This window comes from Henckelia pumila, chromosome 1, assembly GCF_033568475.1.
Source record: "Henckelia pumila isolate YLH828 chromosome 1, ASM3356847v2, whole genome shotgun sequence".
Lineage (NCBI taxonomy): Eukaryota > Viridiplantae > Streptophyta > Magnoliopsida > Lamiales > Gesneriaceae > Henckelia > Henckelia pumila.
In genome coordinates this window covers 176457675-176485527 of record NC_133120.1, presented here as the reverse complement: position 1 = coordinate 176485527, position 27853 = coordinate 176457675, and the positions used below count along the sequence as shown (strand labels likewise).

At 39.4% G+C, this 27853-nt stretch overlaps 1 non-coding gene across 1 annotated transcript; it reads right to left on the bottom strand.

The window, feature by feature from the left end:
* Positions 1 to 17629: 17629 nt before the first annotated feature.
* On the bottom strand, positions 17630 to 17735 carry LOC140876940 (small nucleolar RNA R71). The gene has a single exon (XR_012149166.1). It is a non-coding gene; the product is annotated as a small nucleolar RNA R71 (small nucleolar RNA).
* Between the last annotated feature and the right edge of the window lie 10118 nt (positions 17736 to 27853).

Here is a 27853-nt window from a genome sequence, read left to right as displayed (position 1 = left end):
CAAGCCAATCCCGGTCAAATGCATTGGAAAGCAGTGAAGGATATTCTTAAGTACTTGAGAAGAACTAAGAATGTATTCATGGTTTATGGAGGAAGAGATCTGAAATTGGAAGGCTATACCAACTCCAGCTTCCAAAGTGACGTGGATGACTCGAAGTCAACCTCTGGATTTGTGTTCATGCTCAATGGCGGTGCTGTCTCTTGGAAGAGTTCCAAGCAGGACACCACAGCGGATTCCACAACTGAGGCAGAATACATTGCGGCATCAGCTGCTGCTAAAGAGGCCGTTTGGATGAGGAATTTCGTCCAAGACTTGGGCATTATTCCTGAAGCTATTGGTCCAGTCCCGGTGTACTGTGACAACACGGGTGCCGTTGCTCAGGCAAAGGAACCAAGGTCTCATCAAAGATCCAAACACGTACTGAGGAAATACCACATCATCCGGGAGATTGTGGAAAGAGGAGACATCACTGTCGAGAGAGTGGCCTCTGCAGACAATATCGCTGATCCACATACTAAGCCCTTGCCAGGACCATTATTTGGCAAACATCGCGAAGCAATGGGACTACGTAGTATGACTAGTTGGCTTTAGGGCAAGTGGGAGATTGAAAGAGTGGGTGCCCGGTGAGCCAACTTGTGGCTAAGGGCTTTTATGACTCTATGTATAAACAATCTTTTGTTTAATATAATTTACACTTTTATAATGGCATTTACTTTATCTTTTATCATATTATTATGTTGTGACATACTATAAGATGTTTAGATGAAGACCTTGAATATACTATAGTGTATGTAAGATGTGGTAGCACATGGGGATGGCCATCATGAAACACATCTTATAGTCATTGTATATTCTAAACAGTTCCTAGTCGATTGAGCCGTCCGTTAATAAGGATAAGGATCGCTCGAGATTGAGACTAGAATTTGCGATGTCGAGTACCACGTTTTATTGGTATGGAACATAGAGATGTTCAAAGCATGCAAATGAATATTCATATGATGAATGATCGAACTACCCTATCCGGACTTTCCAAGTGGTTATCACTTATCGAGTGGATAAAGTCCGCGGTTTTGGTTGTACACCATTAGTCCTTATTACTTGAAACATCATTCAGACTCTATATGCTAGTACTGTGCTTTGACTCGTTTACCGACTCTATTAGGGTCATCAGGTGTTGGGATTGGGTACAGTTACGACACATATAGGAGTCGATGCTTTGTTGTCAAGGATTCACCGCACACTTGCGAGCGTGGATATCCTATGCGATCTGAGAAGATATTAGTGTGACAAATCTTTGGCCAGAGTACATGATGTTCTTTAAAAAATGGTTTCTTAGTAGCACATGCGATGTCACTGTTTGATCTTCAAGATGAATTGCATAGTTATCGAATCTCGAATGACTCTCGATTTACCAATGGTTGTTGATTCGATCGGGATATATGGATGAAGGGACCGTACTGTACGCTAACCAAAATCTATTTGTTCTTGCAGGCACTATCAGTGATACCTAGGGTATCATGGGGCGATGTTGCTAGGCGCTCTTACCATGATTCGATGGGCAAGTCGGAAATTGTTGTTCCGAGTCACAAGGAGTTGTGAGCCCATTGCTAGCTGTATCCCTGAACCATTGAGGGTCACACAAGTAATGGATTTTTAATCCCCGTTGAGATAATTAAATTTAAAGAGTTAAATTTAGTGAATAAAGAAGTGGGACTTCTTATTTAAAAGTAGAGGGAGTAAGATTTCCTAAAATGACATAGTGATGAACATTTTTGGTAATAACTGAATTCGGATTCAGAAAATTTATCTTGACTTTAAAAGATGCAGAAATGGTTTCTGTGCACATTGGTGAAATTGTTTTATCAATCTGAGTCACGATGAATTTTATATTAATTTCTGAACATGCGGGTTTTGCTTGTCAGACTTGAACTTATGACTAATGGGCCCTAAGCTGTTAGCAGCCCACATTATAAATAAGTTATTGCAGTGCAGAAATTAGAAAACACAGGTCATAATTTTCGAAAACCTAGAGCCTCCTCTCTTAGGGTTTTCGGCCGCCCCTCTCCCCTACTGTGGTTGAAAATCAGTTTGTGAATTTTTGAATTTGCATTCTGATTTAACAGATTAAATCTGTTATTTCTCTTCGTAGAAACTTCTGATAGACTTTCTAGTGCAGTCTATCAGAGGGATTAAACTTCTGTTCGTGGACCTGATTGAAGAAACGTTCGTTCATCAGTTCCAGGGATATACAACAAGAGCAGTTTAATCTGTTGGTGTCCATAATCTCGTTTCGAGATTTTAAGGTAAAATTTACATTGTTTAAATTTTATGTTATCAATTTTAATCGTAGGAATTTGATACCCATATGGAATCGTTCCATATAAAATTTTAAAACTTCCGCTGCAACGGGTATCACTTTCTTTTCGATCCGGGGAACGAACGTGTTCCAACAGCCTCCTGAGAAATGACATGACCAAGGAACACAACTCGGTCAATACAGAAGTCACAGTTGCTCAAATTTGCGTACAACTGTCTCTCCCTCAAGAACTGCAATACAGTGTAGAGATGATAGGCATGCTCATCCATGCTGTGAGAATACACCAAAATATCATCGATGAACACTAACACGAACTTATCCAGAAAATCGCGGAAAGCTCTGTTCATCAGATCCATAAAAATAGCTGGAGCATTCGTCAGACCAAACGGCGTCACTAGAAACTCATAGTGCCCATACCGCGTACGAAATGCTGTCTTAGGAACATCCTCCTGTCGAACTCGCAACTGATGATACCCAGACCGAAGATCAATCTTCGAATAGACAGAAGTACCCTGTAACTGATCAAATAGATCATCTATCCGCGGAAGAGGATAATTATTCTTCACTGTCGCTTGATTCAACTGACGGTAATCAATACACAACCGCATTGAAACATCCTTCTTCTTGACAAACAGCACTGGGGATCCCCACGGCGTAACACTAGGTTGAATATAACCCTTATCAAGAAGATCTTGTAATTTCTTCTGCAGCTCTTTCATCTCTGATGGTGCTAAACGATAAGGAGTTCTGGAAATCGGTGCTGTCCCTGGCAGTAACTCAATGCCAAACTCGATCTCCCTCACTAGTGGCAAACATGGAATTTCCTCCGGAAATACATCTGGGAAGTCACGAACCACTGGTATCTCTTGGATATCTGGCTCTCCCAAGTACCTCCTGGCTTCTTGAAAGACTGTCCCTTAGGGCCCAAAGCATTGGCACTCGCTGACCTAGAAGAATAAGAGTAAAGTCCACTGTTCATCCGAATACTGTCCTCGGCCTGGCGACAACGGTCCACCAAATCTTCATAAGTCCCATCGCCGCCCACAGTAACCATCCGATGAATATCAGGGTTCAAACCCTGAAGGAAATGGACAAACTTCGCCATAGAACTATCAGCAACATGAGGACAAAAAGGTAGCAGATCAAAGAACTTCTGCTGGTACTCCTCGATCGTCATCGTCCCCTGTCGCAAACTCAGCAACTCACTGGATTTCTCCTGACGAAGAGCTGGAGGAAAATACAACCTCTGATAAGAAGCACGGAACTCAGCCCATGTGGCTACTCCTCTAGCTGCTATGAATGGTGCGGAAGTAGATCTCCACCACTTCCTCGCTCGTCCCTCAAGAATGAAGGCAAGAATCTCCATCCTATCCTCATCTGTGCAACGGAACTCCTGAAAACACTGCTCCATCCTTTCAAGACAATCCTCCGCCTCTTCAGCTGTCTCAACTCCCGACAAAGGCTTCGGGCTAACCTCCTTGAATCTGCACATGCTCACTCGCTTGCGCTTCTCAGGCTGTCCTTGTTGACGTCTACGATCATTCGGATCGCCCCAACGACCGCCGCCTCTGCTATCGTGGCTCTCATCGTAATCTGCCATCTGTTACATAATAACAGATAATAACTTAATCCGCTTTACAAAATTCCCAGTGCAATGCGCTCTGATACCAAAAATTTAGTGACCCAACCCGGATCCACTAACTAATCAGAGTTACGATAAAAGCGCATGCAATTAATTAAAGCGTAAAAAGCGGATAATTAAAATACAACAAATCCAATGGGCAAAATACAACCGACAATAACAATCGTGTATAAATATTATTATACAACCAAATCGAAGGTTCAGGATAAACAAATCCCTACCCTCTACAACCTCGCACTCTCCCAAGCTCAATCCTGCTGAGAGCCGCCTGGACCGTCCAGCCTCAAACCTGCCCCGCCACAAGGTACACCAAGATACCCAAACACAGGGGCGTGAGCGACAACGCTCAATACGAAAGCAATGATATAAATACAGATATGCGCACACAATATGATTTAAAACTCAAGTAAAAACACTTGCTCATGGCGCCGGGAATATACAGTACCGGCTAGAGAGATACTCCGCGGGGTACTCGTATATTCCATATCAGGGCTGAGCCAACCCCAACCTGACCCAAATCCAAAATAGGATACAAGTCCCATATGAAAACTGTCATACCTGACTCGAGTCCAATATGAGATCACTGTTCCCTATGGAGACTGTCAATGACTCACATCTCTCCCGATGCAGTCACACGTAAAATCATGTATGTGCTAAGATGGTAAAACATGCTAAAACATGATAAGACATCTATCACATACTCATGCAACATACATGCAAATATATCATGCCGGCTATCTCGGTCAGTACTTACGTACCTCTATCACTGCTGATCAAACCTAGCTCCGCTGGTCTAGACTCTAAGCCTACTAGTCCAGTCTACTGCTACTACAATGCACATATCCATGCATCAACAATAAAGCTCTAAAAGCCTTAACTAAGCTAACGCATACTCCTAAATATTTTTAGGATGCCAAAGCTATACCTGCGTCCGTCGTTAGCCCTTTACTGTCGATAGCCTCAAAACTAGGCCACAGCTCTGCGACGACGTCTAGATCACTAAGCCACTTCCGGATTTCCCGTAGGATGCTTAGATCTACCTAGATCTGAGTTAGAAGGCTTAGGAATTGAGAGAGAAGAGAGGAAATGAGCGAGTCACAAATGAACCTCGGCTCCTCTATTTATAGACGGCGTACGGGCCGTCCGAACTTGGCTTCGGGCCGTCCGAACTGGTTCGGATCCTCCGATCATGACTTTGGGTCCTCCGAAGTCCCATCAATGATGTCAGCCATGATGTCACCTTGCTGACGTAATTGATGATGTAAGCCCTAACCCTGTTCGGGTCCTCCGATTCCACCGACGGAGCCTCCAATCCTGGTTCGGATCCTCCGAACCCCTCTTCGGATTGTCCGAACTCCTCGGGCCTCTGATCCTGACTCCGATCACGTTCGGGTCCTCCGAACACCAGTTTGGAGCGTCCGAACCTCCCGAGCCATGCCCACCATTTTCGAGTATCCTGGATCTATTTCTGGAGTTCGTTAGTCCGACAGGACTTCCCTAATCATGTATTAATAATCAAGAACATGTTCATGTGATTAATTTACTCATTAATCACTAATTTGAGATGCGGGTTACAACAAACGCCCTCAAGCTTGGCGCGATATATACTTTGTAAGCTCGTCGGTCTAACAACACTTGGTCTGAAATTTTTCTTTTGGAAGGAGACTCTGAATCTAGGTTGAAGCTCATAGAGGATGGAATATGCTGGAGGTGGCGTCAATGAAAAGAAAGAATTTTCAAACGGTGTTCATGGAACGACCATTGACGAGGTAAAATATGTAGCCTTATATGTTTCTTCCTCCTTCATTGTCATTTTTGATTCATCCTCACAAGAAGATTCCTCAAAAATTATTTCCTCATTCTCTGGCTCAATTACTTCACGCTCTTGGCAGATCTCAAAAACTGGTTCTCTATGAAGCGCAATCTGTTCATCTAAAAGACTCAAAAATTTGATGCGGCTTTCGAAGAACTGGGTTGTCTCTTCCTGCCTTCTCACAAAATTCTCCAACTGAGCCACATGATCCTCAAAATGCCCGATACACTCTTCTTGATTTGTGGAGTTGAATTGTGGAGGATATTGGTGACTCCAACCCTGGAGTAAAGGATCACAATGCCAATGGTAGTCAAAATCTGCCATATCATTTAACAAGTGCATCGCACTGTCGTAATATTTTTTGAACAAGTGACTTCCAGTGGCCAAAGCTTCATAATATACCCAACGTCTTGTTGGCGCATCCAAACCACAATAAAAAATCTGCACTAGAGTGTAATTCGAAAATTCATGGCATCGAAATTTATTTGCCAAATCATTGAATCTCCCCCAAGAAGCAAAGAATGGCTCTGAGTATTGTTGGCCAAACCTTGTGAACACATGTAGATGATCCATCTCCAAGTACCTCACAAGTAAGAAAAATTAAAATTAAAATAAATAATTAAAAAAATGCAAGGAAAAAAAAATCTAGTCTCAAGCAAATAATCTATCATAATATTAACTAAACAGTCCCCGGCAACGGCACCAAAAACTTGACCGGCTAAATCGGTGTGATATAAGTCTACTGGCAAGCGTACCAAGTCAAGTAATAGTAAAGTGAACTGAGAGTCCAAGTATCGATCCCACAGGGACTGCAGTCAATTCTCAAGAATTAATTATTTAGCTTAATCTAGACAAAATCATAAAAAGAAATTTGATTTAAATAAAATAAGAAAATAAAATAAAAACTTCTTAAGAAATAAAAATAAAAATAACTGAAGATAAAAAATAATTAAAACAAAGACATCCAAGACACACGTAGGTACCAAAAAAATCATGTAACATGTAGTCGATTCAGGACTCAGTTTTAATCTTAATTCACGGGAATTTTCCTAATTTGTTCAAAGGTCTATTTCTAGAACAATCAAACTTATTCAAATATTGACGAACTAATTTTTCGTAATTCTAATCAAATTTGAATGCATTAAATATTTGTGAAAACTCAGTTTACACCCAAACCACACACTGAAACCAAAAATCTATTTCTAGTCGGTTTTACCATGTGTTTATTATCAAAGTTATCGAAATCAAAACCTCCTCTGTCGACTTGTAATCGATTAACATGCAAGAAAACAGTTGATCAGGCTATTCACTAGACAAATATAAATCTAACAATCAATAAAATAAAATCAACTCTAAAAAATCCCAAACAAATATCCAAGTTTTTTACATAAATTTGTTCGGCCCAATCACGTCGTCTTGGTTGAAATTAAACTACTAAATAATTAAAAACAATAATTAAACAAAAATAATAATAATAAGAAGAAAAAAAGAAAAGAGAAATCTTCTCTCCCAAGCCTGTAGCCGCCTCCCTTGCGTTTTCTGCGTTCTGGAACTTTGAAACCCTCAAAAATATGTTATATCTTCTATATATATGGTCCGAAACGCCTACCAACTAATTTCCTTTCAAAACAAGGACTTTTCGGAACAAATATGATGCCAACTTCAATCTGAACGGTGGAGATCGGATTTTGATCTCTCTAAAATTAAATTTGATTTTTCGAACAAAGCTGCTCCGTAATTCACACTTCAAAAATCCATTTTCCTACAAAATCAACCCGATGAGTGAAATACACAAGCATGCACTAAAACACATAAACATACATAAAAACAATATGAATACACACAGAATATATATAAAAATGACACGAACTAATGCATACAAAATGCACTTATCAATAGTATTCGGGGATTGTTAGCTGAGTACTTTACTTAGGCATTTCCAGCGGTATTCCCACGAGTTGGACGTTGAGACGAGATCCAACATCGCTAATATCCCAATATGTTTATGATGCACTAGGCTATTGAAATGTTATAATTGATTGGGATCACTCCGAAAGTTAGCTAGATTGCCACAAGTATTGAGAACTTTGTGGAAGATCGAGGTGAACCAGTTTTGTTCACCACAGTCTGTGAGTCTAGTTGACAAGGATTTGTCGTTATCCTTGACAGGATACCCAATATCATTTTAAATGTTACCTCGAGTAACGAGACATGTGTAACCATTTGATAAAAAGTATTAATATTGAGGATGTTGTTAACCCATCTAAGCATTCAACCTAATATTAATGTATTTTTCCAAGGTGAAAACCTGAGAATTTCGTAAGATAGAAGGTTGTAAACAACGACGTGGTCACAATACGTTTTGGGGTCGGCAAAGAATTTGCCTTCTATTTCCATAATATGATCTCCTTTTTGGGAATGTTATAAAGCATCGAGCAGGAAAAGTACTGAGAGTACGTACTATGTTGCTAAGAAATTGTTAGGATTTTATTATCCATGGCAGGATAACCAGCAGAAACAATTGGATGATATCTCTAGTAGTGAGATTCAGGTATTAGGATCAGGGTTGTTCGTAATCAGTTCAAGTATTCCGTAGGTTGTAATCATACAAATAGAAAAGTAATCTGAGGTTTCAGATAGGAATGAGTGGTATGCAGCAATGTTCTCACTATGAGATATCAGTGTCCGAAAGTTAGCGATACAGTGTACATGTATCGTGTCTTCTCGTTGATGCGAACGGATGATAGTGGAAGAGGTTGTGCGTATTTGGAGATAGTTGATGAAAATTTGTGGTCTTAGCAAGAAGAGTCATCGCTAATATACGCAGTCAGCGTTGCTGTTTCAGTTAGAGTTGGTATCCAGCTGGTAGTCAGAAAACTACAGGAACCTCATGATATTCGGGCTAAATATCAGAGGGAACGCGTTAATAGCTAGTTAGTGGCTATTGTGTCACACAGAGCGATTTGGATCGTATAAATTAATTGAACCATGAGTTTGGGTTAAAACTCCTGTGTGAGCTATTAAAGAGACGCGTTGATTCATGTTAGAGGAAGACTGATCTTGCAATTAGAAAAGAGAATTGTTTACCGTGGTCAGTAGTACTACGCAATTCTAGTGGTATTGCGGATGATAAAATAGTGTTCAGAAGGTAGAATTCAGCATTAGCTTGAATTTTGACAAGAAGTGTGAGGTTAGAACCGAGATTTGGTTCAGTGATAGGCAGACCATGCATTTTTTAGCAAGGTTTGGATTGTCTAAATCTATTCGACCAGTTGTTTCGAATTAGAACTATCAGTGAATGTGATAAGTTGGTCTATGTTACGTTCTCGGTATTTCCCTACATTTCGAGGACGAAATCTCTTAAGTGGGGGAGAATGCAGTAACCCATCTCCAAATTAAGTTAATCAATCACTTGATTAGGTTTAATGGGTTAAAACATGATTAAGGGATCCTCAGATAAGTTCACGGGATTGAAAAATAGATTCAGAATGATCAAGAATAGTCTGAATGGATTTTGAGCTTCTAGAAGATCGGATGGTTCGAACTGGGTTCGGAAGCTCCGAACAGATCGGAGCCATAGTGTAGTAACCCGGTTCCTATTTACAAGATTAATTTGCTAATCATGTTTAGATTTAATAAGTCATGATTAAGGGATTTTTATATGATCAATCGGACCAAGTAATTGGATCCAGAACATCCAAAAAGTGGTAAATGGGCTTAATTGGGCTCGGGTAGTTCGGAAGATCCGAACTACATAGCCTAGTGGGTTCGGAGGTTCCGAAGGGATCGGAACCAACAAATCAAGATCGGATGCTACGGGACGATTGGAGCTTTCGAAGAGGGATCAGAGCTTCCGATCGTGGTGTCCTGCACATGGCAATGAAGCTTGAACACATAGCTACATGCATGAGTTCGGAACGTCCTAAGTGTAGATCAGAGCTTCCTATTTGGCCAATCAGAACGTGGCATGCATGCGCAGATCGGAGCTCCTGATCGTGCTCTATAAATAGGGGTCAAGAGGCTCATTTAAAAATCGCTCATATCCTCTCCTCTCCCGTGATGGCTCGATTTTAAGGAATTTGAGACTCTTTCATAAAGAGTTGGAGTAGGTACTAGTATATTTTTATATGTAACGGACAGTGTTCGTAATAGTATCCAAGCAGAAGAGCTTTGGCGAGGTGTCCAGGGGTCGTAGCAGGGTTATGCCGAAGCTCTGGGGCATTCGACATCAACGGGCTGACGACGGACGAAGGTATTGCTCTAGATCCTTATAGAAAATAAGGAGTATGCTATAGTTTAATTAAGGATTTTAGAGCATGTTAGATGATGCATGGTTATTATGAATTGTAGTGCTGCATAGTAGGCTTGGAACCTAAATGGGTGCTTCTAGGAACTTCCTTAGAAAAGTACGCAAGTACTTACTGAGATTGAAAACGGGTTGTGGATGTTTATGTTTTGCATATTTATGACATAATGCATGTTACTGCTTTGAGATATTATGTTGCATGTGCATTTCATATTGAGCTTGGATCTCCTTTGACATAAGCCAGTTTATGGGGGTGCTCAGCCCTTGTTAGTATGTTTTCACACTGAGAGTCACTAAGATCGACGAGCCTATCAAACACTAGTTTCTGGGGACATTTGGTCCACGTCCAGTTATGATGAGTGGATGTACCCAGTGGTTTGATACCCCGATGGTACTGCTCATATCTTAGGCGCCAGTCTGAGAAGATTCTAATTTGTCTACCTAAGTATGATACACGTTAATTACATTTCATATATCATATACGTATGTTTACCCGTCTTAGCGTACTGAGATTTAGAGCTCACGTCCAGTTATTTTATGTGTTGTCTGGACACCCCATTCCATGGGGCAGTTTCAAGTAGTTCTCCCGGAGTTTTGGAGATTAGGGGTGATTAAGATAGGATTGCAAGGTTAGCCACTAAATTTTTTCTTACTTAAGTTATTTCGATTGGGTTGTACAAATTTGGATTTATTTATTAGTTTTATTGTACCGGGTTCGGGACTTTATATTATTTATGCAGTATATCTCTGATTATGATTAACTATTGTATAATTGCATGCTTAAGTTTCTGAATAGTAGGTGATCACGGTGCAAGTCACTACATTTATGATATCAGAGCATGCAATAAGATTCTTTGGGACATAGTGTTGACATTTGGATTATCTTTGTAGATTAAAAGTTGGATATAATGACGATAGCAGTAACAGGAGTTGGAATAGCAAGGTACTTAGGCTTTTCCAAGATTATCATTGCCGAGAGTGGCATCAGAGTTTCTCCTTATGTGGATCCCAGCAGGATGGAGCTGGAAGAGAAGATCCAGATTTAAACCTCAAACATTTCTCGAGATCTATTGGAATGTGGGACGACATGATCGTATAGATTCCCCATGGTCCATAGATACCCCTGAAGATTCTCCACTAGTAGTTGGAGAGATTGTTAGAAAATCCTGCCAAGAGAATGCCTCATGAAACTTTGGGCATCTCTAGTAGGATAAAATATTATAGATCTTGCGAGGAGAAAGTCTGCTGACATGCTGTATCGATGCTTTTGTGTGTGGTGGACGGGAAACTTCACGTTCAAGATCTGAAGAAGGAATGAAAGATTTCCGCATTTATTCAGATTGTAAGAATTCCGTTGTATTTGGGTTTTAAAATACTGTATTAAGATTTGTTGTAAACAGTATTTCAATTGTAAGCATTTGAGATCATTGTATTTTGATTCTAGACATTTGATGTAATCATTGTACATCCTTCGATGTAAACTGTTTTGAATTTTAATAAGAATTGTACGACACTAGGATTTATCTAATTGTATTTGGTTGTTCTGTTTTGGAAATGTAATAAAAGATTGTTCAGAACCTGGATTTGTGGTTCAGAATACTGTAATCTTTAAGGTTATCCGAATTAGATTATTTGATCAGTTATTCTACTACAGTGATTTGATTGATAATTCGTATAATTGGGTAAGATTATACATGTTTCTAGTACTATAGTTTTAGATGTATTCCCTAGAATATTCTATTGAGTTGCAGATGATAGTTTTTCATCAGGGCAAGATTATACCATGTACTGTGGACTGTATGAATTAGCTAGATGGAAAGGAAGCGCGACCCTATGGCGGCATTACTCTGGAAACCTTTCGTGTTTCAGGGGGAGGGCATTTATGGGGGAGGCTACCTTAGCCTAGTAATTTTATAGCAGTCACAAGGGTATTTTGACTAGTTGAATGCTTTCATAAGGAATGATGACTTCGTCAGAGATACAGTTTGAGATTTTCTGTTATCAGAATAGTCTAGAATGGATATTCCTCAACAAGTGATCGTTTTGAACAATTTGGTTATGAATGTTTTCAGTTTGAACATTCTAGAATAATCTAATGAGTTGATTGACTTTGAGTAGTTCCAGGAATGATGTATTTCATCAGGGAACTTGGTTATACCAGTTTGTAGTATGATTGACTGGGCGGTTTTCTTAAACCAATAGATGTTGACTTGAACTTGTTAAGTTATTGTCAAAAGTATGACAAATCTCATCAAGGTATGATGGTGAGATATAACGAGTGTTGTGGACTGTGGTGATATGAGTCTAGACGTTAAGAATGCGCGATCCTATGTGAGTGTATATTCTGGAAGCCTTTTGTGCTACGAAGATGACTTACAAGAGAGGAAAAAACTCGGTCTTGACATTTTATAGAGTCGATATTGAAAGATATCACTAGATGGATTGATGTAGTAAGAGGACTAATAAAAAATAATTGAATTATTGTCTAACTTCGTTAGAATTATGGAAGAAGATCTTTTGGGAACAGAGATCGTTCAAAATAGAGATCGATCATTTGATTGAAATTAGTCCAAGGATTATTGATCTTTGACAAGACACAATTTTGTAGTAGATTCGGATTTGCGTCACTGACTACTCTTGATTATCCTCTGACCTCGTCAGAGATAAGGTAAGTAAAATCAGTATGGGAAATTAGATATTCCAAGTGTTTTGAGTTTAGATAAATTCTTGATAAGTAGAACCACAGAGATCATAGTTGTTGATCTATATAGTGGGATTCTAATAAATTGGGAATGTAAAAGACGATTGATTTAATTGATCATTTCAGGCTTGACTCATTGGATCTGTATGAGCTGCATTGGATCAATTATGATTGATACAGTCATTAAAGAATAATCAGTATTGATTTAAGTTATTAATTACTATGAGGGAATTAAACAAGTTCTGTAAACTTGTATGTTTAAGAACTTAGTTTGAGAAATGAACTTAGAATTTCTCAATTGTTAGGGGGAATTTTCGGAAAATGTGTTAGTTCAGAAATTTTTCCACTTTGCTAGAAAGACAACTTGAAATTTTGGGTATTACTTAATGATTTAGGATCATTAAAAATTCGTTCTTGGAAATTGAATGAAGCAGTATTTCAAATTACTCTCGAGAGAAATCAGTTTTTGAAAGATGATAGAGTAGATACAGTGTTCAGATATTTTATATTGTATTATGAGGATTTCATCATCAGATTTTGATCTAGCAACCATTTGGTTTTCAATAGGTACTAACAGGAAAGCATCAAGTGATTAAACAGAGGGAAAAGACAACAGCTGAGACTTATAGTTACCAGGTCTAGCGGGATTGTTGTCATTGATTTCCCAGGACGTCTTCTGAATGCGTTGGACCATTGATGTATTTGATTTTATAGAATCAAGTCAAGAGTTAGCTAGACTATATTGGCCTGGAGACTTCGCAAATTTTGGGTGAACTAGTTCTTGTTCATCTAACTATAAGCAAGTCAGAATCTAGTAAAAATTTATCCGTGACAAGATAACCAGTTTATCGTTATCTCAAGATGTGAGATAAAATCAGATTATTAATACAATAAGAACTACTAATTGACTTTGGAGTCAATAGAATAAAATTGAGAATCTGAAAGATTCAAGGAAATTATAAATTGTGGACAACGACGTTGTCATATGAGTTAGTGTTATAATGAGGTATCAGTCATTCTTTGCAATTTGTATCTTTTCGATGTACAAAATTTTGTGTACCTAGTTTGACGAAAGGACATGGAGCACATTTTTTATCAAGAATAAATCCGAATATTTGGAGTGTCAACAGTTTAAGGCAAAACACTAACGACGTGGAAGATTTTTCCACATATTGCCTATTTTTTATTGGAAATGGGAAATTATCACGATGGACTTTGTGACCCATTTGCCAGTATCCTCAAAAGAATTGTGATATTATCTGGGTTGTAGTAGATTGACTCACCAAGTCAGTATATTTTCTGGTAAAATTGATATGATACCATGAACAGTATGGTTATCTATTACACTCATGGGATCTTGTATTTCCATGGATTGTCAAATGGTATAGTCAGTGATTAAACCTCATATTTATTTCCAGATTTTGATGGAGATTTCAGTGTCCTTCAAGTATTACATTGGGTTGAGTACAGTTACCACACAGAGTTTGTTGAACAATTAAGAACGCACTATTCGTACTCTTAAAAAATATGTTGCAAGCTTATACTATGGATTTTGATCCAGCATGGCAAGATTAGTTGCCATTTATCGAATTAGCATACAATAATAGTTATCATTGAAGTATTTGTATGATACCATTTGAGGCGTTGTACGGACGAAGATGTCATATAACACTGTTCTAGAAATAAGTGGGGAAGCAACAAGTATAAGGACTTGAGTTAGTCCAATAGACTTCTAATGTCATGGAAAACAGATTCGACATATGTAGATCCATATGCGAGCAGAATACCCGGAGATGTTTTAACCAGCTCTATATCTTGTAAAATGTCACGATGTAATAGAATGAATTATTGTTACAAGTTCAGTTTGCATACTTAAGATTATTCCGAGAACGAAAATATCTTAAGTGGGGGAGAATGTAGTAATCCAGTTCCATTTTACAAGAATAATTTGCTAATCATGTTTAGATTTAATAAATCTTGATTAAGGGATTTTTATATGATCAATTGGACCAAGGAATTGGATCTAGAACTTCCAAAAAGTGGTAAATGGGCTTAATTGGGCTCGGGTAGTTCGGAAGGTTCGAACTACATAGCCTAGTGGGTTCGGAGGTTCCGAAGGGATCGAAACCAATGAAGCAAGATTAGATGCAACGGGACGATCGGAGTTTCCGATGAGGGATCGGAGCTTCCGATCTTGGTGTATTGCATGTGGCAATGAATCTTGAACATGTAGTTGCATGCATGAGTTCGGAACATCCAAAGTGTAGATCGGAGCTTCCGATCTTGGCCGATCGGAACGTGGCATGCATGCGCAGATCGGAGCTTCCGATCGTGCTCTATAAATAGGGGTCAAGAGGCTCATTTGAAAATCTCTCAAATCCTCTCCTCTCCCATGATGGCTCGATTATAAGGGCTTCAGGACTCTTTGATAAGGTGTTGTAGTAGGTACTATTATATTTTTATATATAACGGACAATGTTCGTAATAGTAGCCAAGCAGCAGAGCTTTGGCGAGGTGTCCAAGGGTCGTAGCAGGGCTGTGCCCAAGCTTTGGGGCATTCGACATCAACGGGCTGACGACGGACGAAGGTATTGCTCTAGCTCCTTTTAGAAAATAAGGAGCATGCTACAGTTTAATTAAGGCTTTCAAAGCATGTTAGATGATGCATGGTTATTATGAATTGTAGTGCTGCATGGTAGGCTTGGAACCTAAATGGGTGCTTTTAAGAATTGCCTTAGAAAAGTACGTAAGTACTTACTAAGATTGAAAACGGGTTGTGGATGCTTATGTGTTGTGATAAGTGCATTTTGTGCACTTAATTTGTATATGGTTTTACTTGACTTTTGGAATTTATTGATAGATATTGCGTGAAATTGTTGTTGTTTTTGTGTTTGTAGAAAGTTATGGATTTTGATGTGTTCAAGTGGAAATAACCTTACAAGATGGAATTCTACAAGGAAAAAAAGAGTTGGAAAAGTGAAGAAAAAAAGGCTGAGTTCGAGCAAGAGGCGCGCCCGCCCTATCCTTAGGCGCGCCCGCGCTGTTAATGAAGAGTTTGAGATATAGAGTCGAGCGAGAGGCGCGCCCGCGCTGACCCTAGGCGCGCCCGCGCCGTCGAGGAAATTTTTAAAAGATTGTTTTGCGAGTTGACAGGGCGCCCGCCCTGTTTTCAGCGCGCCCGCGCCGTCGTCTGATTGGAATGTTAGAGTCCGATTGTTTATGGAAACTTGGGGGATATATTTGGTATTTTTTTTTGAACGATTGTTAGGTCATATTAAAGGGATTTTTCGGAGTCATAGGAGGGATGGATCAGCCACCAATACACACAATATTTGGGAGAGCACTTCTGTGAGTTTTTTGTAGTTGAAGAACTGAAGATTGCTTGGAACGAAGATGAATAATTTTCGTCCGGACACGGAAGAAAGACTACGGCTTTGTTTCTTCTTTTTAGTTTCTTTTGATTGTTGAATTATGTTTGAGATATTAAACATGATTTGGTTTTTATTGAATTCGAGCATGAACTAAACTTTTCTAGTCTAGAGGTTGACGTAGCTTGGTTGAGACCTATTCATGAATCTTTGATTTTAATGAATTGAATTTCTATAGATTAATTATGTTTCTAGAATTGAATGTCTTCTTAATTTATTGGCCATAAATTGAGTTGTTATATTTACTTAGAATCATTGCTCGGGAGAGGGGATTTTGAGTAGGATCAATAGGAACTACACTGTTAATTGTTTATATAGCTCGGGAGAGTATATAGCTTTAATAGAACCTTTAAGGAAAATCATTTTGCACATATCACTACATCTAGATTTTAAATAGGGATATTGAAATCGAATTGTAAGTTGATACACTCTATTTATTGCTCGGGAGAGGGAAATAGAATACTCTAAGTGTTTTTGGTTATTAATCGAAGGAAATTCATAAAATAGATTAATTAGAATTGAATATTGTCGAGACCAAGTGAAATCAAAACCTCTGGACTATTTTTCTCTGATTGATAATTCCTAAAAATTTGTGTGTGAGAGCTGAATAATTTCTATTTATTTATTTTAGTTATTCTGCAAAACTCTTGAAGTTTGATTTTCTAGATAAAATTGAAACTATTTTAATTACAAGTATTGAATCTTTTCATTTTACTCCCTGTGGGATCGACACTCTTTCTTTCACTATACTAAAACTTAACACTCGTACGCTTGCGAGGAAAATTTACAAAAAGTTTTTGGCGCCGTTGCCGGGGAGTAATTTTGATTATTTTTAATCTTGTTACCAATTAGTCGAAGTTTTAATTTAGATTTTTCTTATTTTAATTTAAGTACTAATAGATTGCTATTGTTCGTAATTGCAGTTTATGCGAAGATCTCAAAGTGCGAATTATTTTCTCTTTGATCCAGAGATTGAACGAACTGCAAGAGCTTTGAGAAAAGCTAGGAGAGAAGAACAATTAAACATGGCTGAAGAAGATGTCAATGAATTTCCTTTGGTGCCAATTAGAGATCATTTCAGGCCAACGATCCAGGCTCACTATTCTGGAATCGCTAGAGGGACAATAAATGCCAACAACTTCGAGTTGAAGCCGGCCTTAATCAACATGGTTCAGCAGAACCAATTCAATGGAACTGCCACAGCTGATCCTCATTTACACTTGCGCACTTTTCTAGAGATTACTGATACTGTTAAAATAAATGGTGTTTCTGAGGATACAATACGCTTACGTTTGTTTCCTTTTTCTCTTAGGGACAAAGCACGGAGTTGGCTGCAGGCATTGCCACTAGGACGCATAACAACTTGGGAGGGCATGGCTGTGAAATTCTTAGAGAAATTCTTTCCACCATCCAAGGCAACCCAGCTAAAGATTGAGATCAGTACCTTCCAACAGCATGATTCTGAACAGCTATATGAGGCATGGGAAAGGTACAAAGATTTGTTAAGGCGTTGTCCTAATCATAATATTGCAGATTGGGAAGAAATAGAGTTTTTCTACAATGGATTAAATACGCATACAAGAATGTCGGTGGACTCTGCTGCTGGAGGTACTATATTTGCCAAGGACCCCGTTCAAGCTTATGATATGCTGGAACAGATTACTATCAATAGTTATCAATGGCCATCTGAACGTACGGGAGTCAAGAGGGGAGTGTACAGTGTGGATCCTCTTACATCCATTACTGCACAGTTATCTGTGTTGAGTACACAAGTGGCTTCTCTGAACAAGGTAAATATCGCAGAACCTGCAGGTGTGTCGGTTGCCATAGATGAATCTCATCCACCTGAGGAAGCTCAATATATCAATCCCAGAGGCTATGGAAACTATCGAGGTAACCCTCCTCCTAATACTTATCATCCTGGTTTACGTAACCATGAAAACTTTTCTTATGCCAACAACAAGAATGTGTTGAACCCCCCTCCGGGATTCAATACAAATCAAGGGGAAGGTAAAGCATCGTTGAAGGATGTGGTGTCTACATTTGTTACTGAATCTAACAAGCGAATGTCAAGAACTGAAACTCGAATGGATAGCATGGAGACACACATGTGTAGTTTGGGAGTTATGATGAAATCCATGGAGACACAGATTGGACAGCTCGCAAATGCTTTGAAGGATCAAAACATAGGACAGTTTCCCAGAAATACCGAAGTAAATCCAAAAGAGCAGTGCAAAGCAGTTGAGTTGAGAAGTGGGAAGAAGTTAGAAGAGAAAGAGCAGAGCAAAGCAAAAGACAGTGAAGAACCAGTGACTGAAGAAATTGTGGTTGAAGAGCCCAAGAAGGAAGCCGAATCTAAACCGATGTACAAGCCACAACTTCCTTATCCACAGCGGTTTAAGAAGAAGGCACTTGATGAGCAATTTTCCAAGTTTCTAGATATCTTCAAGAAGATACACATCAATATTCCATTTGCAGATGCCTTGGAACAAATGCCTAATTATGCAAAATTCATCAAAGATGTAATGTCTAAGAAGAGGAGATTGCAGGACAACGAAGTGGTGAATTTGACAGAAGAATGTAGCGCAATCCTGCAGAAAAAATTGCCACAAAAGTTGAAGGATCCAGGGAGTTTTACTATCCCTTGTTTTATTGGTGGTTCTAAGGTAAATAGAGCTTTATGTGATTTAGGAGCCAGTATAAATTTAATGTCTTTTTCTGTTTACAGGACTTTGGAGCTTGGAGAATTCAGGGCGACCACCATCACATTACAGCTGGCGGATCGGAGTATCACATACCCACGGGGTATTGTGGAGGATGTTTTGGTAAAGGTCGATAAGTTCATATTTCCAGCAGATTTTGTGATTTTGGACATGGATGAAGATGAAGAAACTCCCTTAATTTTTGGGAGACCTTTTCTAGCTACTGCACGCGCATTGATCGATGTACACAAGGGAGAACTCACACTTCGAGTTGGTGGTGAAGCGGTGATTTTTAATATTTATCACACCATGAGGGGCCCAAATGAGGTAAGTACATGTAAGAGCATTGAAATTATTGATTCTTATAACTCTTTTTCATGTGTAGAAAGTACAGATCCGCTCGAACGATGTTTGGTGGCAGACGAGATGGTTGAGAAGGAAGAGGATTGGGAGTTACATGAACAAAAAGTATTCCTAGACAGCGCTCCGAAAGAAAAAATGGTAAGGTCTAAGGAATCTAAAACTTTGGAAAATAGTGCACCAGAGGTATCTCCTGAAACTCATGATCTGAAAGCATTGCCTGCGCACTTATGTTATGAATTTCTTGGTGAAAATTCTACTTGTCCTGTTATTATATCTGCGCATTTGTCTGCTGTAGAAAAAGATAAGCTGTTGAGAGTTCTGAGAAATTTCAAAACCGCTCTAGGATGGTCAATTTCTGACATTAAGGGTATTAGTCCAACAATTTGCATGCATAAAATTTTGATGGAAGAGTCGTATACTCCTTATGTTGATCATCAGAGAAGGTTGAATCCCGCCATGAAAGAGGTAGTTAAGAAAGAGGTTTTAAAGCTGTTGAATGCGGGAGTGATTTATGCTATTTCTGACAGTAGTTGGGTATCTCCTGTTCAAGTGGTGCCTAAGAAGGGTGGGATTACTGTGGTTAAGAACGAGAATAATGAGTTAATCTCCACACGTACAGTAACTGGCTGGCGAGTTTGTATAGATTATAGGAAGTTGAATAAAGCTACTCGTAAAGATCATTTTCCACTTCCTTTTATTGATCAAATGCTTGATAGACTTGCTGGTTATTGCTATTACTGTTTCTTAGATGGTTATTCAGGCTATAATCAAATTGCTATAGCACCGGAAGATCAGGAGAAGACTACCTTTACGTGTCCCTATGGCACGTTTGCTTTCAGGAGGATGCCGTTTGGACTGTGTAATGCACCTGCAACTTTTCAGAGGTGTATGATGGCAATTTTTGCGGATATGGTGGAGGAAGTGATGGAAGTGTTTATGGATGACTTTTCAGTATTTGGTTCCTCTTTTGATCATTGCTTGCATAATCTATCTCTTGTTTTGCAGAGGTGCCAAGAAAAGAATTTAGTTCTTAACTGGGAAAAATGTCACTTCATGGTTCAAGAGGGAATTGTCCTTGGACATAAAGTGTCATCCAATGGATTAGAGGTGGATCGAGCCAAAGTGGTTGCAATAGAGAAGCTTCCACCTCCGAAGAATATCAAGGGCATCAGAAGTTTTTTAGGCCATGCAGGGTTTTATCGGCGTTTCATCAAGGATTTTTCTAAAATCACAAAACCTCTGTGTAATTTACTTGAAAAAGATTCTACATTCATTTTTGACGATGATTGTTTGCAGGCATTTGAAAAGATCAAGACGGCATTGACCACAGCACCCATCATGATTGTGCCAGAGTGGAAGGAGCCCTTTGAGCTTATGTGTGATGCTAGTGACTATGCAGTGGGCGCGGTATTAGGACAAAGGAGAGATAAGATTTTCAGAGCTATATATTATGCCATTCGCACCATGGACGCCGCACAGCAAAACTACACTACCACTAAAAAAGAGATGCTTGCAGTAGTCTTTGCTTTTGATAAATTTCGTCCATATTTAATTGGTACTAAAGTAGTTGTTTTTACTGACCATGCAGCAATTCGCTACTTGTTTGCAAAAAAGGATGCCAAGTCACGCTTGATAAGGTGGATTCTACTTTTACAAGAGTTTGATTTTGAGATCAAGGACAAGAAGGGTAGTGAAAATCAAGTTGCTGATCACTTGTCAAGATTGGAGCTAGAAGACGTGAAGGAGGAGGAGAGCATAAAGGAATTGTTTCCGGATGAACAAATCTTTGAGGTAAGTTCCTTGATTCCATGGTTTGCTGATATTGCAAATTTCTTGTCTTGTGGTGCTATGCCTCCAGAGTTGAATAGAAATCAAAAGAAGAAGTTTTTTCATGACATTAAGTTCTACTTGTGGGATGATCCCTATGTTTTCAAACGTTGTGCCGATCAAGTGATTCAGAGATGTGTGGCGGGACAAGAGGCAAATGAAATATTGGAGCAATGCCATTCCTCCCCCTATGGAGGACATTTTGGACCCACCCGCACTGCTGCTAAGGTATTACAATCTGGTTTTTATTGGCCTACGTTGTTTAAAGATAGTTATACCTTGGTGAAATCATGTGATAAGTGTCAAAGAACGGGAAATATTTCAAGAAGGCATGAATTACCCCTCACAAATATTTTAGAAGTAGAATTATTTGATGTGTGGGGTATTGATTTTATGGGTCCCTTTCCCCCTTCTTTTGGGTACACTTATATTTTGTTAGCAGTTGATTACGTTTCGAAATGGGTGGAAGCCATTGCCACCTCGACTAATGACGCTCGTGTTGTAGTTAAATTTTTGCAAAAGAATATCTTCACGCGGTTTGGAACTCCACGAGCAATAATCAGTGATGAAGGTACACATTTCTGCAATAAGATTTTTAATACCTTGCTCACGAAGTATGGTGTCAGGCATAAGGTGGCGTGCGCATACCATCCTCAAAACAATGGCCAGGCGGAGATCTCTAACCGGGAAATTAAGCAAATCTTGGAGAAAACGGTTAAGACAAATCGGAAAGATTGGGCAATCAAGCTAGATGACGCCATTTGGGCCTACCGCACTGCATTCAAAACCCCCATTGGGATGTCTCCCTTCAGGCTGGTTTTTGGTAAGGCATGTCATTTACCGTTGGAGTTAGAGCACAAGGCGTTTTGGGCTATCAAGAAGCTAAACATGGATCTCGAAGCATCCGGAGAGTTGCGAAAACTACAGTTGAATGAATTGGATGAATTCCAGAGTGAAGCATATGAGAATGCCAAGATCTACAAAGAGAAAACAAAGAAGTGGCATGATAAAGTTATTGTGCATAGGAAATTCGAAAAGGGTCAGAGAGTTTTGCTATTTAACTCTCGGTTGAAATTATTTTCAGGAAAGTTGAAATCGCGATGGTCAGGGCCGTTTCTCGTTGAGACTGTGTATCCACATGGTGCCATTGAATTGCGATGTACAGATGGAAGAGTTTTCAAGGTCAATGGGCAGAGAGTCAAGCACTACTTTGGCAATGAAGTACCACCCGCATCCAGCGCATTGCTTAATGATCCCAACTAAAGACTGGTGCACGTCGGGCTGATGACTTTAAAACAAGCGCTTTTTGGGAGGCAACCCAAAATTTTTTAGTTTTTGTCTTTGCTTTCTCGTTTTAATTTTTGTTCTTTAGTTTTTACTGTTAATTTTGTTGTTTTGGAATTAATTTGTTTTTTTTCTTTGATTTTTTCAGAATTTTGGATGCAAATCTCGAGGTGAAGGCGCGCCCGCTCTTCTATTAGGCGCGCCCGCGCCTCTCCTGTGAATTTTTCGAGCTCAAGGCGCGCCCGCCCCGTCTTCAGCGCGCCCGCCCCGTCTCTAAACCCTATTTTGAAAAAAATTTCGAGACGTAGGCGCGCCCGCCCTGTCTTCAGCACGCCCGCCCCGGCCCTGCTATTTCACGAATGAGCAAGAGGCGCGCCCGCCCGTACCTCAAGGCGCGCCCGCCCCGTCACCGATCTCCTCTATCTAACCTATTATTTTCTTTCCTTTCTCCCAAATCTTTTCCCTAATTTCTTGTCCACTTTCTTCCTCACGAATTCTTCCCCTCTTTTCTTGTTATATCGGCTAGTGTCTCTCATCCTCTCCAAATCCCCCCCAATCTAATTTCTTTCTTCCTCTCTTTGACGCGGGACGGTCGAACCACTTTTATCCGGGGCACGCCTATTTTAATGTTTGGAGATTGGAGATTGGGGAAGCTTTTGATTATCTATTCTTCTTGAACTCATATGGAGTAAGTCATTCTTTTGGTACTTCTACAATTGTTTTGGGTGGTGAGTATTTCGCAAAATTCTACTCGTACGATTCGTGGGTCTTGAACTATTAATTGCTTAATCGATCTTTGAAGTGTGAATTCTATTGGATTGTTGCGGAAGAAGTTGTTGTTGTGTGTGGATTGTGGATTATATTTAAGCTGGGGAGGTAGTGATTGTGGTAAATTGGTTATTTGTGCGTGACGTGTGGTGCCTACTAAGTGTTTGATTCATGGCCCCAAAGAAGAAGAAAAAATCTGTTGCATCCTCTTCTCATGCTAATCCAGAGCATGAGCCGCAGCGTTTCTGGAATGAGAGCGCCGAACAGCATTATCAAAATTGTCTAGGCAAAACGATATTACCGGAGCGTGGGTTCGACACGACATTGGGGTTTGGGAACGATGAGTTTTTGCATACAATTGGAAGGTCTGTGAATGGGCGTCAATGGTTAAATTTTGTTAAGCCACCGCAGGATGCTGTCGTCCCAATCGTTCGTGAATTTTATGCAAACTTGAAAGTAAAGCACATGCAGTTGAAAGTGCTTGTCCGAGGCCAGCTGGTGCCTTTTGATGCTCACACTATTAACACCTTGTACAATCTTCCACCTGTATTTCACGATGAGTATGCGGAGTACCGAGCGAATGAAGTGGACTACGCGGCGATTCTGAGCCGTATTTGTGTTCCGGGTGCGGAATGGCGCATGGGCCGTGATCATCAACCTTCTAAGTTGAAGAAGACCGAGCTAATTCCTGATGCTAAGCTATGGTACAACTTTGTGTGTGCTCGTCTTAAACCGGCTGACCACGAGCATAAGGTGACACGAGAACGAGCGATTCTTGTTTATTGTATTTTGGAGGGCAAAGCAATCGACTTGGGACAGATTTGTCAAGCAACTATTCAGGGTGTGGCGGCAGGTAAGACGACTGGCGGGTTTGCTTTGCCCGCACTTATCACTGATCTTTGTGAAGCGGCTGGAGTTGAGTGGGGTCAAAATGAAGAATTGTTGAAAGCTACTGCTCCTATTGCTTGTCATACTCCTTTTCGCATGATACCAGCTTCTGAGCACCGAACTCGCGCTGAGAGGCGAGATTTTAATGAGCGAGCAGCTGCACGAAGCGGCCCTGCACCCCGACCTCAAGCACCCCCTGTTGCGCCCGATCGTGTTGCTATTCTGGAGGATGAATTGAGAGCACACCGTCAAGAGTTTCGGACATTTCAGCAGACTACTGGTGTCTTTATGGACTACATGATGGATTTTACAGATGCTTTGAGACATCAGTTTCCACAGGCTGCTAGTTCGGCTCATCCATTTCCTCTGTATCCACAGTGGCCACCCACTTTTGGCCCTTCTGATCCATCCCCTGATGATGCTGCTGATGATGGCGACGACCACTGACGGTCGTCGTTTGTGGTACATGTCCTTTATGCTTTCTTGTTTTAATTCCTTGAGGACAACGAATGTACTAAGTTTGGGGGAGTTGTGTCAATTCTGACTTTTATTGTTTTTATTTAGTTGCTTTTGGTTTTTTTTTATTTTAGTTGTTTGGTTCTTAGGAGTTGTGTTGTGTTGGTGTGTGGCGGCATTTGAAAATTTTTTGAGAAATTTATGTAGTTGTGTTGATATGGATTGATGACCAATGATGTTAATTTTGTTTGTTTTGTAACTGAAGTCCATGACTACCTGCCTAGCTGACAAAATTTTGGAATAAATGGAACCAAGTGAACAATTGAACTCCTATATATTCTGTGATTGTGCTTGAATCTGAATCTTGAGACAGACAAACATAAAAAGGATTGAGGCATTGTTTGGATGTTTTTTTGGGCCTTGAATTTGATTGAATCAGTGTATCCTTAGTTGCCCATTTGAGCTTACACGCATATTTGTACTTAGAGGTACGATGATTCTGAAACTACTTGTGAAAATCATCATTTACTGCTGATGATTATCCCTTTCTGCACTGATTGAGATTTGTATGATTTAATTGTGGATTGAGACTTGTCTAGAACTAGTTCGGACACCCCTTGAGGCGAAATACGGGCAAAACTGTGATTAGGAATGATTTAGGCGATTTTCTGAATTCGTTTGAGCCTTTCAAGCTACCTTGTAATGAATTTTATCCCCAGTACCTTGTTTGAGCCTAATTGAAAATCGAGTGGCATGCATGTAAACGTGTGATTAAACCCCCATTCGTCATTATTTCAAGGTCCTACATTGACTACCTGAATAGCCTAAACACTAATTTCTACCTTTAAGGGAGTAATTTGAATGCTATAATGTTGTATGCTCCTAGCTTTATTTGTGAAAAAAAAGGATTGGTGTGGTGGATGAATTGAAAAGATGAAAAGAGGGAGTAAAAAAAAAAAAAAAAGAGTTGAAAAATGAATGAAAAAGTTGTGAAAAAGAAGAGAACGTGAAAAAGTTGAAATTTTAATGAAGTGAATTGAAATAGAAGTGAATTGTGAAAGAAAAGGAGTTGAAATTAGAATTGAGTTTGAGCATAAATGTGAATTACTCCTTATTTGAATTCTTTTCCTTCATTTGTAGCCCTGAGCCAGGCCTTGCATTATAAGCTTATTAAGTCCTATTGACCGAGTCACAGTGCCCAATATAATAGTGGAAAGGGGTTGCGAGAATTTAGCCTATGGACTGTTGATTGAAACTTAAATGATTATGAATTTTTAATCGAAACACGCACACACTATGTTCTTTGAATTAAACCATTTGAGTGTGGTTGTGATGGTATATCCTTGAATTTGATCCTGTTTTACCATGAAAGTCCTCATGATTTGTGAATGTTTGAATTAAGATAAGAGAAGAGTATTTTGAAACGTGAGTTGCGGAGTTTATGAGTTTATGAGGTTGAATTACTTTGCTGAACATCGTACTTTCCAAGTGTTAGTAGGGCAGAGATGATTGGATTTAAATTGTTTTGAAATTCCATACTGAGGTCATTAATCCATAGTCATTCTTGATGGTTATTGTTCTTGCAATTGAGTGGAGTTTGAGTTAGTTTTGCTCGAGACGAACAAAAGTTCAAGTTTGGGGGAATTTGATAAGTGCATTTTGTGCACTTAATTTGTATATGGTTTTACTTGACTTTTGGAATTTATTGATAGATATTGCGTGAAATTGTTGTTGTTTTTGTGTTTGTAGAAAGTTATGGATTTTGATGTGTTCAAGTGGAAATAAGCTTACAAGATGGAATTCTACAAGGAAAAAAAGAGTTGGAAAAGTGAAGAAAAAAAGGCTGAGTTCGAGCAAGAGGCGCGCCCCCGCCCTATCCTTAGGCGCGCCCGCGCTGTTAATGAAGAGTTTGAGATATAGAGTCGAGCGAGAGGCGCGCCCGCGCTGACCCTAGGCGCGCCCGCGCCGTCGAGGAAATTTTTAAAAGACTGTTTTGCGAGTTGACAGGGCGCCCGCCCTGTTTTCGGCGCGCCCGCGCCGTCGTCTGATTGGAATGTTAGAGTCCGATTGTTTATGGAAACTTGGGGGATATATTTGGTATTTTTTTTGGACGATTGTTAGGTCATATTTAAGGGATTTTTCGGAGTCATAGAAGGGATGGATCAGCCACCAATACACACAATATTCGGGAGAGCACTTCTGTGAGTTTTTTGTAGTTGAAGAACTGAAGATTGCTTGGAACGAAGACGAAGAATTTTCGCCCGGACACGGAAGAAAGACTACGGCTTTGTTTCTTCTTTTTAGTTTCTTTTGATTGTTGAATTTTGTTTGAGATATGAAACATGATTTGGTTTTTATTGAATTCGAGCATGAACTAAACTTTTCTAGTCTAGAGGTTGACGTAGCTTGGTTGAGACCTATTCATGAATCTTTGATTTTAATGAATTGAATTTCTATAGATTAATTGTGTTTCTAGAATTGAATGTCTTCTTAATTTATTGGCCATAAATTGAGTTGTTATATTTACTTAGAATCATTGCTCGGGAGAGGGGATTTTGAGTAGGATCAATAGGAACTACACTGTTAATTGTTTATATAGCTCGGGAGAGTATATAGCTTTAATAGAACCTTTAAGGAACATCATTTTACACATATCACTACATCTAGATTTTAAATAGGGATATTGAAATCGAATTGTAAGTTGATACACTCTATTTATTGCTCGGGAGAGGGAAATAGAATACTCTAAGTGTTTTTGGTTATTAATCGAAGGAAATTCATAAAATAGATTAATTAGAATTGAATATTGTCGAGACCAAGTGAAATCAAAACCTCTGGACTATTTTTCTCTGATTGATAATTCCTAAAAATTTGTGTGTGTGAGAGCTGAATAATTTCTATTTATTTATTTTAGTTATTCTGCAAAACTCTTGAAGTTTGATTTTCTAGATAAAATTGAAACTATTTTAATTACAAGTATTGAATCTTTTCATTTTACTCCCTGTGGGATCGACACTCTTTCTTTCACTATACTAAAACTTAACACTCGTACTCTTGCGAGGAAAATTTACAACATGTTGCATATTATATGACATAATGCATGTTGCTACTTTGAGATATTATGTTGCATGTGCATTTCATATTGAGCTTGGATCTCCTTTGACATAGCCAGTTTTATGGGGTGCTCAGCCCTTGTTAGGACGTTTTGACACTGAGAGTCACTAAGACCGACGAGCCTGTCAAACACTAGTTTCTGGGGACATTTGGTCCACGTCCAGTTATGAATGAATGGATGTACCCAGTGGTTTGATACTCGGATGGTACTGATCATATCCTATGCACCAGTCTGAAAAGATTC